Source organism: Pogona vitticeps, chromosome 3 (assembly GCF_051106095.1).
Source record: "Pogona vitticeps strain Pit_001003342236 chromosome 3, PviZW2.1, whole genome shotgun sequence".
Lineage (NCBI taxonomy): Eukaryota > Metazoa > Chordata > Lepidosauria > Squamata > Agamidae > Pogona > Pogona vitticeps.
The window spans coordinates 233,279,437-233,297,688 of NC_135785.1; the positions used below are offsets into that span (position 1 = coordinate 233,279,437).

Below are 18,252 nucleotides of genomic sequence, written 5' to 3' on the forward strand. Positions count from 1 at the left end.
ACAAGAAGTGTACTGTTAAGAGGCATTTGGAAGAAAGAAAATAGGAAACAGGGTTCAGTAGCTTGAAGTATTAGATTTTTAAAGACGAATACAGAATGTATATTCTGCAGTTAGTTTAACCAAAATTATCAGGCGGCACATGAGCCAAGAATGAATGTGAGCTGTATGATCTGAAATACTAACCAATCAGTATCTTTGGTACAGGTGTCTAGTCTTCTCATGCACTGCTTGAAAAGCCTTGAAGCTTCATGTTATTATGAAATCAAGAAAACCACTCAAGACATTTTTACTGCGCTGAAAGTCATTACTTATGTGGCAGTAGGTGCTCCATATCATATCTACACAGTTTGAAAGCCAGTTTCTAGAGATGATTCATCCCACTTATCTGCACATCTCCTACATTGCCAATACACAGTGTTATCAGGAGCCGATTTTGGCCTACGGAGTTTGGCCAAAGAATCAACTCATTCCTAGCATCATCCTAGTAGGAACTTCACTTGAGTAACTCTCTGGAGAGTTTCAGGAGAGCTTGTGCATCTTCCAAACAGGTTTACCATCTTTCTCCTTCCCATAAAATTTCTAGTACTTTAGGCTGATTTCCTCCAAATGCCTCAGGCTTATACGAGTCTGTCCAATTGGCAGTCATACCATTGGCAAGCTCACTAAGGAATACTGACTCACTTGCTTGGAGGGATGTGATGAACATAACAATTTTGGAATACATCTGGGATACAAAATGAGTTTGAATTTCACACGTTCATTATTTAGAACAGTCTAGTAATGAAAAATAAAATTTTGGATCTTCTAAACAGAGTTGCATGGCAGAAATAATTCAGAAGATTTAGTTTTCAAGGGTGTTTGTTTTTCACCATTGCATAAAAATTGTAGAGGATTAAAAAAAATCAGCACATTGAATTTCCAAAAATGTTCTATGGTGTTTGTCATTCCTTCGTATTCAGCTTTAGGATAATGTTAACCATACACTCCTACTATGGCAGGCAGAACTATGGAAACCAAACCATTCTACTTCAAGCTGAATATTGCTCAGCTACTACCAGCAACTAATAGATGATAACATGGGAAGGCCAACAGTTCTAAAATGTCTTGCATATTAATAGGCCTGGTCAAATGATGGAATAAAGAGATGGGGATTTAGTTATTTATTTTATTTATTTATTTGATTTATATCCCGCCCATCTGGTATATTAGACCACTCTGGGCGGCTAACAACAACATAGAGAGAAAGTGAGAGGTGGGGGGTCATATGGTTTAAAGTTCAAATGAAAATAGAGACACATTTGTAGCACATTCATTCTCTGCGAAAATTAACTGTTTTCTATTATATGATGACCATATTTTCTATTTTACAGAATAATGGCTGCATGTCATCAAGTTGTTTCCAACTCCCCTTAGTATACTAAAAGGTGGCTCACCAATCTCTCTTCTGGGGGCACTCTGGGGCTATGCAGCTTGGCCAAGGCTATACAGGCTGGGTCTTCTCCTGGGAGGCACAGTAGGGCATCAGACTCTCAATCCATACCTAAATCACTGAACTGTCCAGCCAGTTCTGAACTATCTAGCCAGCTAAATGATTACATGCTATCAAGTCAATTCTAACACATGCCAGCCTTTATTCTGGTGACACATTGGCACCATATAACTTGCCCAAAGCCACACAATCTATGCCTTTTCCTTTAAGACACAGTAGGGGAATCAAACTCTCTCTATTTGAATGGCTGTCAAACATTTGGTTGAAGGTTTTTTTTAATGTGAGCACTTGTTCATCTATGTTCAACAGGGAAAGCAGGTTGTCCCTCAGTAGTTCACACCTGGATCACAGGCCAAGCAAGTACGTGGTCCTCTGGTCATAGTCTTCCATGATGTGGTAAGATGTATTGTATTTCTACGTAATTATTGCAATTAGTTCCAAATTTCCATTTTATGCAAAGTGTTCTCACTGCTTATCCCTCAGTGTGGCATTGTTTGTGTCTCTTAACTTGCACCTTGCTCTAAGGCCATGGTTCCCAACCTTGGGTAACCCAGGTGTTCTTGAACTGCAATTTCTAGAAGCTGCAGCCAGCACAACTAGTAGTGAAAGCTTCTGGGAGTTGCATTCCAAGACCACCTGGGTTATGTGAGATTGAGAACCACTGGTGTAAAGAATTCACTGAAAGCTGAGTTGCTCCTGGGGGAATGACAAGTCATTCTACTGCCTGATAGCTGCCTGCACTGCCTTGACATGCATGTATTTCCTTATGGAAGGCATCTCCTGACTATTGGATTCCATATCACACCAAAGAGTTGTCTTGCCTGTAACTCCGTATGTCTAGATTTTTTTTAAAAAAAATCACACCCATCTGCAACACCCACTGCAGGTTTTTTTGCTTTTGATGTGACCTCTGACTTTCATGCTAGTATCATCACAACTTACAAACAAGGTACCATTGGCTAGAAAGCATGCTTCTGTGTATAGCATAGGTGGGCAGTATGCAGCTTCCTTGTTTATGGCCCCAAACCCTAGACTCCTCTACCCCCCAAATTCTGCAAAAACAAGAGTACAAATTCCATTTTTGAAGAGTCTTCCTTCCCTGCTTGATAATACAAAATATCAATTTTTGAAAACCAGAAGTGGACTGTTGGCCATTTTGTTGTTTCTTCTTCTACTTCTTTTGTCAATTTTGATGGTCTAAAGGGACCTAGCATGAATAATGCTGAAGACACTCTCCCAAGGAAGTAACTGTCTCTTCTGTATCCTCATCTTGGTTCCTCATACTACATACTTCAGTGGAGAAAACATCCTGGCAGGCATTTTATGTAGAAGAAACAGGTCAGGACTGTGATGCAGAAGCTGGACCATTGGTTACTAATGGGCATGGAATGAACACAGATCTGTAATAATTAGGTGCTTCAAATGATTTGACAAGGCTCTGTATAAACTTTAAGATGATCTATTCCCATTGCACCGCATCAAGCCCTTGTGAGTTTTCAAACTAGTTTTCATGACAGGAACAACTCACACAGATGTAAATGATAAAAAGGAATGAGACATGAAAACACACTAAAATACCCTAGTGCAATCAAGGAAAGAACTCAAGATGAAAGCAAGTGATTTGTTTTCACAAAACATTAGTGCGTCTCTTAAGCACCAACTTCATTTGAAACAAAGGGGTGGAAGAAAACATCTTCAAAGACTCATAGAGGCAAACTAGCTGCTCCACAGCATTCTTTCTAGATAAAGACAATCAGTTCTAAGAGGCACTCTTGATTCTTTGTTCTTCAACACAACTGTGGCAAAACAGGCTCTGGAAGATTCCACACAAGATCAGCAACTTTGGTTCATCTGTTTTGTTCCTTACTTCTTCCACGTACATTCATTTCAAGCTCCCTTTCTCTCAGCTATTGATGGCACCTCCTCTCTCATTGCCTTAAATTTCATGCCTCCTCTCACCCATGGAAGTCCACCCCTCTCCAGTCCTATTGTGACTCTTTGCCTTCAGGCATTGTCTTACTATGGCTGGACAGTGTCAGAAAGATTAGATGGAAGAAAGCAAGGGAGGAAAAGGAGAGGCAGTTGCATTAGAGGACGGTACTCCTTTGAATCCAAGCTTCTGTTTTCCGATCATCTGGTTTATTTAAGCTTGTACCAAATGTTTGATTGAACCATTTCATTGCTTTTATAGAGAAATTTATAACAGCCTTATAATTTGGTTGTGCAAATGAATCACCACATTTCAGAAGATAACGAGAACATTCAAACACAATGGTTTTCCGGCAAAAAACAAAATTAGAAATAAAGATAAAACAAAATGAGCTTTCATGGAGAAATCCAGTTTCTCCTATCAGCTGGCTTTCACAAAACATTTGTGTGTCTCTTAAGCACCAGACCAAAATGGTTTTCAGCTGACTCATTTCACATTTAATTCAGCCCTAAGCTTTCAAGAAATATTTTTGTACCAATTTTCTCCCAAAGCCAATATCTGGTGATTCACACCTTGTTCTCTACCCAAAATATACATGTTGAGGGTTTGGTTATCTGCCACTCTTTTGATCTTCTAAAACTGTCAGTCCTAGATTGAGGGGAATGAGTAATCCTGCACTTTGTAGGACTCAACTATAAGGGCGAAAACGGTTACATTTTCATCTGGAAAAAAAAGGGAGTTTATTGCCATAAAAGGCTCCACAGGAGTCTCCCAATTAAGCCCAGAGGGTTGTAATTTCCTTGTCCCTGGCTCCTAATTAGCAACATTTTGCAACAAATACAAAGAAACTAATCAGCCCCTAGGTGAAGATTAAAAGGAAGGGGCATGCTGGCCATCACAGGCACCAAATACACCTTGAGGATTTTGGAGCTGACACCTTGCCTGCTACAATTAGCAGTCCTTTCCTAGGGCAACTAATTGGCACCAAATTGGCCTCATTAGTCATTGTTAAGTTAAAGTGAATGAGAGGAAGAGAGGGGATTTAAAGAAGGCCTGAACTGGTAAATAGGACTGAGTGGCTAATTTACTTCTCTCCACTGCAGACTAGTCACTCCACTTTACACCTATAACAAGAAACCGCATGATGCCTGTCCTCGCCATGCAGGTAGCAATCTAAGCAAACTCTCAAGACATTAGAGCCATGCATGCTAATGCCCATCAATCACTTTGAAGATGCAAAGTGCTACCTAAGCACTCACATTAGTATGGCAAGAACAGCTTCCTCTTATTTTTCAGCAGGTGGGGGGTGGCTGTTAAAACCTGCTTGCAGGAGTAGGACCTGCAACTCTTGGAGATCGTTGAGTTAGTTATTAATGTGGGCTTTCTTAATATATGTCAGAATGAGAAACACTCATAAGTTTTGTAATGACATGACTAGGATATAAGCTACCTGTTTTATAATATTATTTTAGAGGGGGAGCTTTCAGGAGGTGTAGACAGAGAGGACTTTTGTACTCCTAAGCTGAACAGTTCTTTCCTGTTAGAATCAGCAAATGGGGATAGGAAGGAATAGAAGTAGCAAAAGAAATCTGATTAGACAGACAAGGTGGGGAAAAATCAGACACCAATGCTGGTAATTTCCCTGTATTAAGTTGTGTTTGTGTTGAGTGCTGCAATTTACCACAATATTATATTTTACTAATTGCTTCTGTTTTTACATACTGTTTTCTTTCAAAACATAACAATGGTTTGTTTTATTTTTTAAAATCATATACACATTTCATACAGAAGAGGAAAGGAATGGAGAGAGAAGAAACAAATAGGTACATAAAAGTATCAACATCCATACTGTTTCATATGGAATGGCAAGGTAGAATGGCTACTGATAGTTGTGAGAGGAGAAGCCAAATGGGAGTTTCACATCTTCCTTTGCTACAGTCAGGAGGAAGTACGGGTAATGTTCTGGGTCAGGAAGAACAATCTGAGTGAAAGCCTTGAAATCTCACCTCTACAGTTGGTACAGTTACTAGGTAGAATTGCTGTTAATTGCATTTGGGAAAATAAGGACATTCAATGACTCTGGAATCAGACTCCTCTTTTTCAGGGGATGAGAATGTAGGCTTTGGGGAGAGGAACGATAGAGGAGGTATTCACCATCACCCAGACTCAACATGAATCCACTTCCCCTAGGAGCAAGCAAAATCCCCAGACCTCAATGTAGAACAACCTTTCTGGCTCAAGGTCATGCTTCTCAGATCCTGAGGATCTGACTTATAAATCCCACTTTTTCCACAACCACATTAGACGTGACCTGTACAAAATTGCTCAAAGCCCCTTTGATGCAAGAGTCTGTTTCTGGTAATGAAAGAGCCATTTAGACTGGCCTGTAGCCTCTTTAAAATCACAGCAAACTCCACTTTGCTGCTGAAGAAATGTCTAGCTCAGCTTAAGTATTTGAACTGATCACAGCATCTTAGAACTGTAGAACTGGAAAGAGCTCCAACAGTAATAGAGGCCAACCTCCTGTCAAAGCATAAAATCATCAGGTAAAGCATCTCTGATAAGTGGCCACCCAACATCTACTTAAAACCTCCAATGATGGAGTGTCCATCACCCTCTGAGGCAATCTGCTCCACTTTTGAACAGCTCATACTGTTGAGAGATTCTTTCTAAGTATTTAGGCAAAAGCTCCTTTCACATAATTTGACTCCATTTCATCTGGTCTTAGCTTTTGGAGCTACAGAAAACAAGTTTGCTCCATCTTACATTACCTCTTAATCCTCTCATTTTAAGGATGAATACACCCAGTTTCCCCAATTATTCTTCATAGGGCTTGGCTTCCAGAACTTTATTGTGGCTTGTCTGTGTGCAGGCATGTACCTCAGTGAGCCATCTGGCCCCAAAGCACAAATATCAGGCAGCCAGGGGAGGATAGATTTCCTCAGGATCACATCAACACAGAGGAAGGAGAGAGAGTTCTCTGATAAGAGGCAGCTGGAGGAGGCTGGGTCAGGGAGAATAGAAGGACAGGACTGGGAAAGCAGACTGTTGGTGCTTATCTCCTTAAAAGAGGATGTAACAGAAGAGAATGCTGAAGGCTGTCTAATTTGTTTACTTGTAACAGGAGTCAGTCACCAGAAACCCCAGCCACGTGCCTGGACAAGGTTACATTACTCTGGACACCACTGTAGCCCTGGAGAAGCAATTGATCTGCAGATCAAAGGAGGGGATAGGCAGAGATGAGCTGAAGAGCCTCACTTCTTTCACTTATTTTTATTTATTTATTTATTCAACTTGTATGCTGCCTGCACTGTGCAAGAGTCTCTTATCTATACAAGCTTTCCCTAAAAAGAGTGTTTCATGGACCTAAGATCTTCTATCCTTCCTGCTTGACAGAACCTGGACTCTGAAGAACTCTAGTGAAATCCCCAATTTGGCAAGTGTTTAGAGACTATAATTTAGCCCTTTGAGACTATGGGGGAAAGGCAGGGGAAAGTGACACTGAGCCATTAATAAAAGCTGTGCTACTAATAAAAGTGCAATGTTCGGAACTGGATGCAGTACTCAACATAAGGACTAAACTAGTACTTCATGGGATTTGGAAACTATACTTCTGTTAATGCAGCCTAAAGTAGTATTTGCCTTTTTTTTGCCGCCATATTACACTGTTGGCTCATATTCAGTTTGTGATCTACCACAATTCCAACATCTTTCTTGCTCTTTGTATTACTGGGCCAAGTATCCCCCACCTTGTGGCTGCACGTTTGTTTTTCCCCCTTAGGTGCAGAATTTTGAACTAGGGATTTTAAAACAAAAAGAAATTTTCAAAGTAGGTACTAAGAATGAGCAAGTCTTGCAAGGTAGCTGTCACATTCCCACATACAAATACTGAAAAAAAAGTCCTAGTAACTGGTTAAGGCAAGGACTGGTATTAGTACCACAACTCTTCTCTGTTCAAAATACAGTCAGATGTATGAAAGGATTTTTGTAATTTATTAAAAAGAAAGAAATGGGGGGGGGGAATTCAAAAGTATAAAAGGGTACAAGTTCCAAACAGTTACAAGAACCAATTTTTCAAAATACAGGAGCAAAGTGGAGGTAGACTTTCATGCAAATGGGGAAAAACACACCAGAAAACAATAAAAACTATACCTATCTAATCTAGTATTCATACTTTAGCAGACAGATAGTGTAGTTCTAGGGTATACACAGAGAGTATCCTCTGGCACAGCTTCATAGGACAGCAAATGGGCCCAGATTCTCCTCAGAAATCAGAGCAGAAGGGGAGCAACATATTGGTCTCCTCAGAGATATGCGAGGCCAGCTAACTTGTTTCCTTAATCCCTGGGGTTGCTTTGATATGTTCTCTGATAAAGATAAGCTTGGAAGCATCTGCGCCTTTCTTCAGTGTTGGAACGATTTGGTCCTTTCTTCCTACTGAAATGTTCAATAGGAGATCAGTTGAAGGCGTGAGCTTTTTGTTTACACCTTGACATCTCTCTGTGAGGTCAGCTTCTCAGGCTCACAGAAGCATAGAAGAGTCCAGCAACTGAATTTCCTATTTCATACACCCCAGGTTCTTAGTTTTTTAACACCTTTCTGTTCTTCTTCCGGGTACTGGTAGGATGGATTGTTTGAATAGAACCTACCAGTAGCATTGTCTAGCCCTTTTTTCAACAGCTTGACCACAAGGAAGTCAAAGCCTCAATAGATACACTACATTCACAGTATTTTTCTCAGGTTATGATCCTATGATAAAAAAAGATAGAAGTTTGGCATGACTTGTTTTTTTGAGAAATCCATGCTGGGTCTTAGAAACTACAGCATTTTTCTCAGACAGCAACTGTTTGATTATTCTTCTAGAAACTTTATTAGTTTCAGTGTCAAGCTGAAATTGTCCAGATCTTCTTTCTCACATTCCTTTTGGAAGATGGGGATAATATTTGCTTACCTCCATACTTCAGGGAACTTACCTACTCACCAGGAATTCTCAAAGATTATAGACAGAGGCTCTGAAATTACACCTGCAAATTACTTTAATATCTTTACATGCTGTTCCTACAGCCCAGGATACTTGAAGTCCTTCCTGTACCTCTTTAGAGCCTCCATCATACAGGAAATTCCCATATATCCTAATCATTTTGATGAAGGGGTTGATGGGTTGCTTTTGTGCCTTTCTTTGCTTTTTCTGTTTTTGTTTTTTGGGCGGGAGAGAGGCAGTTTTTGTCTTTTAATTTGGTATTTATACCCCTGTCTCTGTGTGTGGGGGTAGGGAGTCTTTCCCTCTTTCATTCTTTTGTTCTTTTTTTAAAAAAAGAAATGCTGTTTAGTTAATTAATTGTTTCTGTTTAAGGTCTATGTTTTGGTGGTTTTTCTGGAATTGTTTTGTTTCTGGGGGGCAAGGGAGTGTCAGCCAGGGACTGTCATGACTGTGTCCATGTGTCACTGGGCTGTATGCATGCCTGTATAGGTTTGATGATTTTTGGGGCTGTTTTGCTTGGTGGTGGTCATGACTGCTTGTGTGTTCCCAGCTCTTGGAGAAGATTGTTCCTCTGTTGCATTACTTCTGCATTTGAGGTGTGGATTAGGATTTGGGGAGACTTTTTTTAGCTAATGCCAGAAAATGCTAATGAGGGGGGGAAATGAAAGGAACTGAATGAGGTGATCCTTTTCGTGCTAAATGGAAAGGCTGGTGCATGCAAAAAACATGAAAATGAAAGAGGCAGATGAAAGTGGAACCCAAAGTGAAACAAAAATGAATGATTAACCAGGCATGCCCCTAATCTAAAGTGGATTATAGTCTTATCTGAAATGTAGGATATATTCATACATAGTACCCGATCGTGTATCATCACACAGCTCATGTATGGTTTCTATATGTAGGTCAAATCAGAGACAAAGATTGTGTGGCATTTACAGTGGGGTCTCGACTTACGAACTTAATCCATATTGGAAGGCAGTTCTCAGGTCGAAAAGTTCTTAAATCGAATCTGCATTTCCCATAGGAATGCATTGAAAACCATTTAATCCGTATCTGCTCTTTTCGTCCATAGAAACTAATGGGAAGCTGCTATTCTGCCTTCTGCCACTAGAGGGGGATAATTTTTTTCTTTTTTCCTTTTGACCTAACATGACTTAGCTTTTTAAAAAAGGGAAAAAAGAGTTCGTAACTTGAATCTAAGTTCGTAAGTCGAGTCCATATATTCCTATGAGAGCGGTTCATAAGTCGAAACGTTCGTATGTCGAGCCGTTCGTAAGTCGAGACCCCACTGTACTCAGAAGGCTTTCAAAAGTGACATTGTTGACCTTTTGAAACCGTTTTCCCTAGAGTGGTGTCTGCATGAGCCATACCTGTGTCCTTTTTCATTTCTTAATTCAAATTTAAGGGTGTGGTGAGTAACCTGTCTACCTTTTCGTTTTCACTACTTGGTTTGGCAATGATTAGATAAAGAGATGGGGGCTTCTCAGAAGTACTTTTTATATACCAGCTGTATTCTAAGGCTATACAAACTGGCAGCTGGCAGTCAGATCAACCTTGTTTAAAGGATAAGTCTGTATCACCAACTATAATAAAGTCATTGGGCTTTTAATCTACATGGAAATGTGTAGCAAATATTTCATAGGAACAGGGGAGGTACAAAGCCAAGCCTTTTCAGACTTAATAACCTTGAACCTTTGAAAAAGTTAAGAAACACATCTGGAATCTTGGCTTATCTGCATAAATAATTTATTAGTTCCCCTCCTCCACTCCCTCAGTAATCAAGTAGGCATTCTTCAAAGAGCACCTTTGAAGTGAGATCATTTAGTTTCCTGATTAGAGGAGGAAAAGGAGACTGGTCTGTATCTCACACCACACCAAAATCCTTTTAGTACTTTCACATTCCTAGAGCAACTGATAGAAAGGATCTTCTGATGAACGTAGCAGGGATGTGCAAAGAGAATCCTAAACACAATTATCAAGTTCATTAAGGATGTTAATCTATCCTAAATGGAACAGAATTTGCAATAAATACCATTTAAAACAATTTAAAGCCAGCTTAAATCCTTTAAACAGCAGAAGAATATCAAGGAGTGGACCAGGCTAACCTCCCTCAGAATGTGGTTTCATAGCCTGAGGTGGCCATCTAAAAGCCAATATTTCTTCTTGTCAACAGACATGCCTAAGGTAGGGGGAATTAGGCTCATTTGTTTATAATTTACTGCAGTAGACCAGGGCTGTTTCCTAAGCTTACAGAATCAACTTTACTTCTTACCAAAATTCTGCTTTCTGCCAATGGAAAGCAGTTGTAAAGTAGCAGCCCAAGAAAAGCAGACCTACACTTGCAGAACAGAGTTTTCTGAAGACAAGGTTAGCCCAGGAATTCTACATATTTTGAATCACAGACAAATTCTTGATTTCAGCAGTCACATTTAGGATCGAGGAAATGGACACTGAAAATTGAAACACTGAACACCGAAAGTCAGAGGCAAAAACTTTTAATGATCTACAACAGATACAGCAGATCCTCTGGTTTATGAATATTGGCTTTTCTGCTTCTGTATCCACAATTAATCACTAGCTGTGCTGGTTAGAATTTCTGGGAGTTTTAGTCCAAGAACATCTGGGGACCCAAGGTTGGGAACCACTGGTCTGTGGGATACTCTCTTGTGCTTACTACCATTCATAGTTGTCAAAAAATAGCCATTGCTATTTGCTTTTGCTTTGTTTTTTGGGTGAGAAGTGGTTAACTGATGAAAAAAGGAGTCAGCTTTGGAGATTTTCCCTTGCTTGGTGTCATTTTGTGAATACTTATTGGATATTTAGATTACACTAAAAATGTAAAAAAAAAACACCAAATCCTCTAAATCCAAATGATTAATTCTTGGGATTCTAACTAATCCAAGAGAGGAAACATTTTTAAATGAAAATATATGTGTTTTACAGTGTTCATGTTTAAAGTAGTTGTGGGTGTTTTGTGCAGGCTATTAAAGATTAGTGTTTGTCACATTAAATGAAAGAATGTCCTTGTCAAAATTTCCTGCTTTACTGCATTACTAGTAAGGATGCTTCCTATTTTATTATGTTTGGGGAAACGAGTTAATCTTTCCTTAATTTTCAAACATTTTTCGACAATAGATTAATTAAAGGAAACATAAAACTTCTTATTCATGTCAGCCAGGAACCATATTTAGTCAGATAATGTGGCATCATTCCCATGAAAAAGGGTTCTCAAGCTAGACAACAGATGCCAGGAGATGTGGGGGCTCATCACAGGATGGCAGAGATCCATGCCATAAGCAAGTACATATGTTACAATGAGGTTAGGGAGGACTCACCACAGTAGGTTCTTTTTAACAACATCCCTGTGGTGAGTGCAACATATGCTTCTGTCTGGAGTACTGAGAAAATAAAGAAAAAGCGTAGGAGCCCATAAAATAGTTAGGCTTATTGGGGACCAAAGTTATGGGAGCTGTACACATTATCAAAAGCTTTCCTGTGAAGTCTAGCTGAATCTTAAACTATCTGCAAAAGTATTCTCACAGATCCTACCTAGTGATGATCTGTCATGGAGTGATGTGCTTCAGGGAAGAAGAGAAGGCAGGGTTGAATTAATAGCTGGACTTTATATTTGTTGATGGACAGCCAAACATTTCTTTGCTTCTTTGTTTTCAGAAAACACAGTGTCTGAAATCCTGTTGCTTAGTGTAGTAAGTCACATTTGAGTAGGCTCACTGAATCAGTGGGGATTTGGTAAGTCAACTCCTTGGTAAGTTCCATTGATTTAAAGTACTACACTTTGAATCAAAGGAATTTATGGAGCAGTTGACTCATCAAACCCCACTGATTCAGCAGGCATGCTCCAGTATGACTTTAGCATAGTAAGTTGCAACCAGAGACGGTCCCATTGAATCAATGGAACTTAGAGAGGAGTTGACTCGCCAAAGCCCCATTGGTCCAATGAGCCTACTCTTGTGTAACTTATACTAGGATTTCAGCCAATGGATGCTTCCTGCCACAGGCTAACATTAGCACATTACCTGCTGGAGCCACATTTGAAGAGTTGTTCATTCATCCCCTCCATCACAATTGGGATATGATGGAGACGTAAAAAGCTTACCAAAGCTTTTACTTTTTCTGTCTTGTCCTTTTCCTCTGCCACTGTATTTTTTCAACATCAGATGGAATCTGATGTTCTTGAAAGCTTACACACAGATTTGTGTTTTGGGGGAGAGGGAGGATGGTCTAGCATGCATTTTGTGTTTTGTATTATTTTTGGACAACATGACTGCCTCTATAATTTGAAGGAAACCCTCCTGTATGGGCTCTGGTTGGTTTTTCCAGTATATATTCAAATAGCTACAATACTGAGTATGAACAAAATTTGTATCTCAATCCTCAAATGGTCAGTGTGATTAGCACAAAAAAATTAGAAGGTCAGAGTTTCTGCCTGTGGAGGAAAGTACATGGAAAGGAAAATGTTCATGCTTTGTACTGAAAAGAGAACATATTTTTATGCCATTTCCTACAGCTGAAGATAGGAGACATAACCATTCAGTGAATGTGTTATGAGAGACTCTTGATGAAATCTTGTGCTTTTCAGCCTGAATACTCCTCATTTATAAATGAAAAGTATTCAGGCTGGAAGCCACAATATTCCCCCATGATATTGTTATGTGTACCAATAATTACCATAATTATGGGTAAAGCAGTGTCAGAATAGCCATTTTTGCACTCCAGGCACAAATGGGATACTCACCACATGCTTCACTATTGTCTCATCTGATTACATCTTGATTACATTTGATATTGGATGGCAGATCGGAAAAAAAAGCCACAATACAAAGTTTGAGTACTTTAGTACACAGAAGTGACCCATAAAAGTATTGAAATCACATCTGAAAGGCAAAAGTCATACACATTTGAACTGGGAACTTGTTTGTAAGAGTCTTCTCTGAAACACTGTAAATCTGAAAAGTTTGGGTTGTAAACACACACAGACAACCCACATATTTCAAAAACTCCAATAAGATCACTTTGAGTCATAAGCAATTTGACAACACATAATAACACAATAAAATTAATGATAATAGATTATATGGCATCCCTAATTAGATGGAGTTATGTTAATGCTGATATACGCAGCCTTCAAATTAAATTTGGTGTAGGACACAGAAGAACCATGTTATGCAACTTATTCTGATTTGCTTATGTAGCTAGGGTACAAAGTTTATTCCCTAACATTAAGATTAGTAATATGGAATATAATTTTCTATTACATACAGATGATACCCTATTATATGCAGATGAGACGTCTATAGAGCCAAAGATACAGAACTCAAATCTTATTAGGTGTGTATTTTACTACTCTACACTTATCACTGAAGACAAGAGGAACAATGAAACAAAGCAAAGATATTAGAAGTTGGAATCTGCACATTGAAAAGATATTTTGGGCAAATAGGAAATCAGGTAAAGGTTCCCCTTGACATTTAGTCCAGTCGTGTCCGACTCTAGGGTGTGGTTCTCATCCCCGTTTCCAAGCCATAGACCCAGTGTTTGTCCGAAGACAGTTTCTGTGGTCATGTGGCCAGCATGAATAGACACAGAACGCTGTTACCTTCCCACTGAGGTGGTACCTATTTATCTACTCACATTTACATGCTTTCGAACTGCTAGGTTGGCAGGAGCGGGGACAAGTGATGGGAGCTCACTCTGTCATGTGGATTCAATCTTTCAACTGCTGGTCTTACCCTGCAGCACGGAAGCTTCTGTGGTTTAACCTGCAGTTCCACCACGTCCCTTCAGGAAATCAAGTGGGAAGCAAATAATCTTAACATATTTAAAAATGAAAATAGTAAATACTAACATAGGTCAGTATTGCTAATTGATAAAATAGATGTTGAAAAACAAGACACATGATTGCCTGCATTGAGGAGCTAGGCAAACATTAATTGTTGATACTTCTGTTTCACTAACATTTTCTACATCCTGTTTTTTAAAGGTAAAAACAGAAATGGATAACCTATACTTTTAGGCAAGTTTTATGAATAATTAAAAATAAAGACAGTACAGGATTGTGGCAGTTTGTGGCATCATTTGACCACTTGCAATCAACTTCTTTTGACAAATAATCTTGTCTCTATATCTACTCAAGACTGTCTAAATCAGCAGTTCCCTACCTTGCGTCCTTAGGTATTCTTGTACTAAAACTCTCAGAAGCCTCCACCACTAGCTGTGTTGGCTGAGACTTCTGGAAGTTGTAATTCAAGAACACCTGAGGACCCAAGGTTGGGAACCATTGATCTAAAATGAAATCCCTGGATTTAAATCTCTAAAAGTATTCAAGACAAGCAAAAATGTAATTTAAAAATTCAATACAAGCAATCATACAAACACTCTGTAAACATCTTGCATACCACCTCAGGATTGCCATACGTTGCAAGTGGCTTGATGGCACATATTGTGCGCGCACGCACGCACGCACGCACGCACGCACGTGCACACGCACACACACCGGCTGCTACAACCTTGTCCATGTTATCATTTCAAGAAGGACAAAGAGGCAAATCATATGAAGACCATTACAGTGGATAGCAAGAGAGGGCCCAAAGTCCCTCTGTTCTATGTCAGTGCTCCCCACAAGAAAATGAACAGTTTACCCCTATTCTCTTGTTTCCTGTTGCAAAATAGAGCAGGCTAATACTCAAATAGCCAGCTACTAACTGTTTAAAAGTGAATACCCTAAGAAGATTGAGGAACTGCTTTTGAAATTGCCCATCAGCAGTTAACACCAGAACAGCAGGCTTGAGCAGAGAGACAGATGATCTAGTCATACTCTTCCCCACTACGACAAAATATATTTTATTTAAATTATAATAATTAACTAGACATATAAATTAATATATTTAGATATCTGTGACCTCTTATGTCATGCTTTTGGTGAAGAACTGTCTTGCTTTGGGTGCTAACAAAAGTGATCACCCAGGTAGTGCCTTATCCTACTGCAGGACTCCATTCCACTTCCTTTGAAGTCAACAGGAGACTTTGCTGTTAACTTGAGAATGAATAATTCTGGCCATTTGGTTTGCACATTTTTAATATTATCATCTGCCTCAAGGCACAAGACAGAAATCAAACCATCAGATGCACATGGGTAACTTCCAATGACTAATGTGTCACAGTACCTCAGGATTTCAGGAGACAGTAAAGAAAAGAAAATGCCATCTGTAGGAAAGGTAGAAACTCGATTAGGAAGGCAGAATATTGCATAGATTGCTAAACTGAATGGAGCAAAACCAAATGCATCAATCATGTGGCTAAAGCTTCACAAATGTACAAAAGTCAACTCTAATAATGATGGCTACATAGCATCTGTACTCTTGAGCTTTTCTTTCCTGGTCAGAACACAGAAATTATATTATTTGAGATAATAAAAGTTTGATTTAGTGGCTCTAGGTATTACATGGGTTTAGTAGAAATTAAAGCACACAGTCTGTGAATTATTGCTGTTTAAGATGAGATGAAATATAATTTCATTTCTTGCTGAAATTCAGTAAAAGCATAACTTAAGTTGAAATCTGCTATTTTGTCCAAGCAGAACAGAATCCAGAAACTTCAAGCATATGTGCAGAACATTTGTCAAGGGAACAACAGTAGCACACTAAGGTAAATAATATACATTCAAGGGTTGCCTGCCTCGGCAATCCATGAACCCTGACTTGTGGTTCATGACTCAATATACAATTTTTAAAGTATCCATGAGATCCATAAGTAAAGTGAAAAAACAACACACACACATTTTTTACTGGATTTATTGTGCCACTAGCACACATGCTATTATTTAGATTGCCAGGTCCTGACATCCCATGCATATAAAGAGAAATCTTACAATTTATCTTTATTCTTTTATTCTCTTACAACTGTACAATAAATAGAAATCTCATGTTTAATTAGAGTGATATAAACAAGCCTTCCTTGTTTATTTCACATAGAAATTGCTCCAGCAGCTTATTTTTACCTTCTTGTTGATAAACTGCCTGAAGCTTAAGTCAGGGATTTGACTGGGGGCTGTTTCTCAACTGCTCATTTAAGAAAAGGTGAAAAAATATATATCCACAGGAACTGATCCAAACCATTACACACACACACACACACACACACACACAAGAGCAAGTGACAAGGATTCAGAAAGGTACAGACATGGCTGCTCTGGGGGCAGATGGTTTACTTCATCAAAGACTGATCACCATCTTTAAGAGTGAACTGGCCTGTTACTTCAGTGGATGAAGCAACAGGCTAAATACCATTGTAGTCAGCCTCTAAGGCTATTAGACAAATCCACACACTGTTAGCAAACTGTGAATGTCTTACAAAAGCCATCAGCTATTTGGCATAGGTTACTTGTGAAAACCATTATCAAATTATCTGTCAGCAATCCTGGATCATACCCTTGTCAACCCAAACTATTTATCACTTATATCAGTGGTTCCCAATCTTAGGTAACCCAGATGTTCTTAGACTACAACTACAGCTAGTGGTGAAGGCTCCTGAAATTTGCAGTCCAGGAACACCTGGGTTATTCAAGGGTTGCTGACCTATGAAATAGGGTTACTGACCTATTTCATAGGATGACAGTCATCTTTACCAGCATAGTGATTTGTAGGAACTAATATATTTTTTAAACATAACCTGCAGTTCCTGCAGTATAATTTATGCCACTGAATGCAGACATGCAAGTTGCCATCTACAGTATCTAGGCAAAACAAACATCATCCTATATACCTGCTTCTGAAATCATAATTTTGCAATCTTAACCAGGAAATTGGCATAACCAATGGCTAGGCACTTTTATTCCAGACATAATAGCTTTTCTGTTTTAGGAGGAATGCCTAGATTTACAGACTGGGAATCCCAGTATCTCTTGACCTGAATCTATAGGACAACACATGGCATAATCTATCCACTTAGGAATATGTCCATCCTCTATATTATATACATATCAGTTTTGATACAACACACCTTCATTCAGAGTGACTGCACTAAACTGATAGCTACTTCTCCCTTCAATTTGGTAATACTTCCATTGGCTTCTGTTGACTTTTTAAACCAGTGCATCTATTAAATTTAATTCATAGTTTTGCCGCACTGGCAGCTGCATTATTGTTCAGTGCTTCCACTCCAAAACAGAAGAGATCATGTGCTTTGCCTAAAAGTATCTGATACATTGCTGAGTTGTTGCTGACCCTTCATCCAGAAAGGTGGACATAGCCTATTAAGTCTATGTCTCTTGAGGTATAACTTGGTGCCACTGCACATTAAGCTGACACCAATTGTTATAATATCTGTCCAGAATGACATTGGACTTCGGAGCATCCCACATTCTATAAATACCAACTTGATGAAGACTTCTGAAGTACTTGAAAACTCGCTTTCTTGTCGGACATTTTAGTGATGTAACAAAAGTATTATCAATTGTTTCCCCTCTGTACATCATTGTGGTCATATCTGGTTGACTGCATGGCACCATGATACTGCCATTGTCACTGTATGGTTTCTGATTTAGTGTGAGCTGCTCATGTTGTTCAATAAGAAATAAAAGGTCACACTAATTTTAAACTGGCACTGAAGTAACAGCAAAGGAAAACAATATCAGTGCACAGCAGTGCATTGAACTGGGGGCAGGTGAGGCAAGAGAATTAAGGTTTCCTTTGCAAGAAATAGCATTCATAAAAGCCTTCATTATTTGCAGCCTAAAAATCTAATGGGCAAATGCTCAATGCAAAAAGAGCACTGTAATTTTATCCAAGAAAACTTGGTATTGTGGGGAGGGGTAAAAATAAAAAAAATGCCAAA

General features: G+C 39.1%; 1 protein-coding gene and 1 long non-coding RNA gene across 6 annotated transcripts in view; one reads left to right on the top strand and one right to left on the bottom strand.

The window, feature by feature from the left end:
* Positions 1-18,252, bottom strand: part of LSAMP (limbic system associated membrane protein) — a 1,273,416-nt gene that overhangs the window by 216,098 nt on the left and 1,039,066 nt on the right. The window lies entirely within an intron of this gene.
* On the top strand, positions 1,149-6,729 carry LOC140705606 (uncharacterized). Its single transcript, XR_013543332.1, has 2 exons — positions 1,149-5,242; positions 6,544-6,729. It is a non-coding gene; the product is annotated as an uncharacterized LOC140705606 (long non-coding RNA).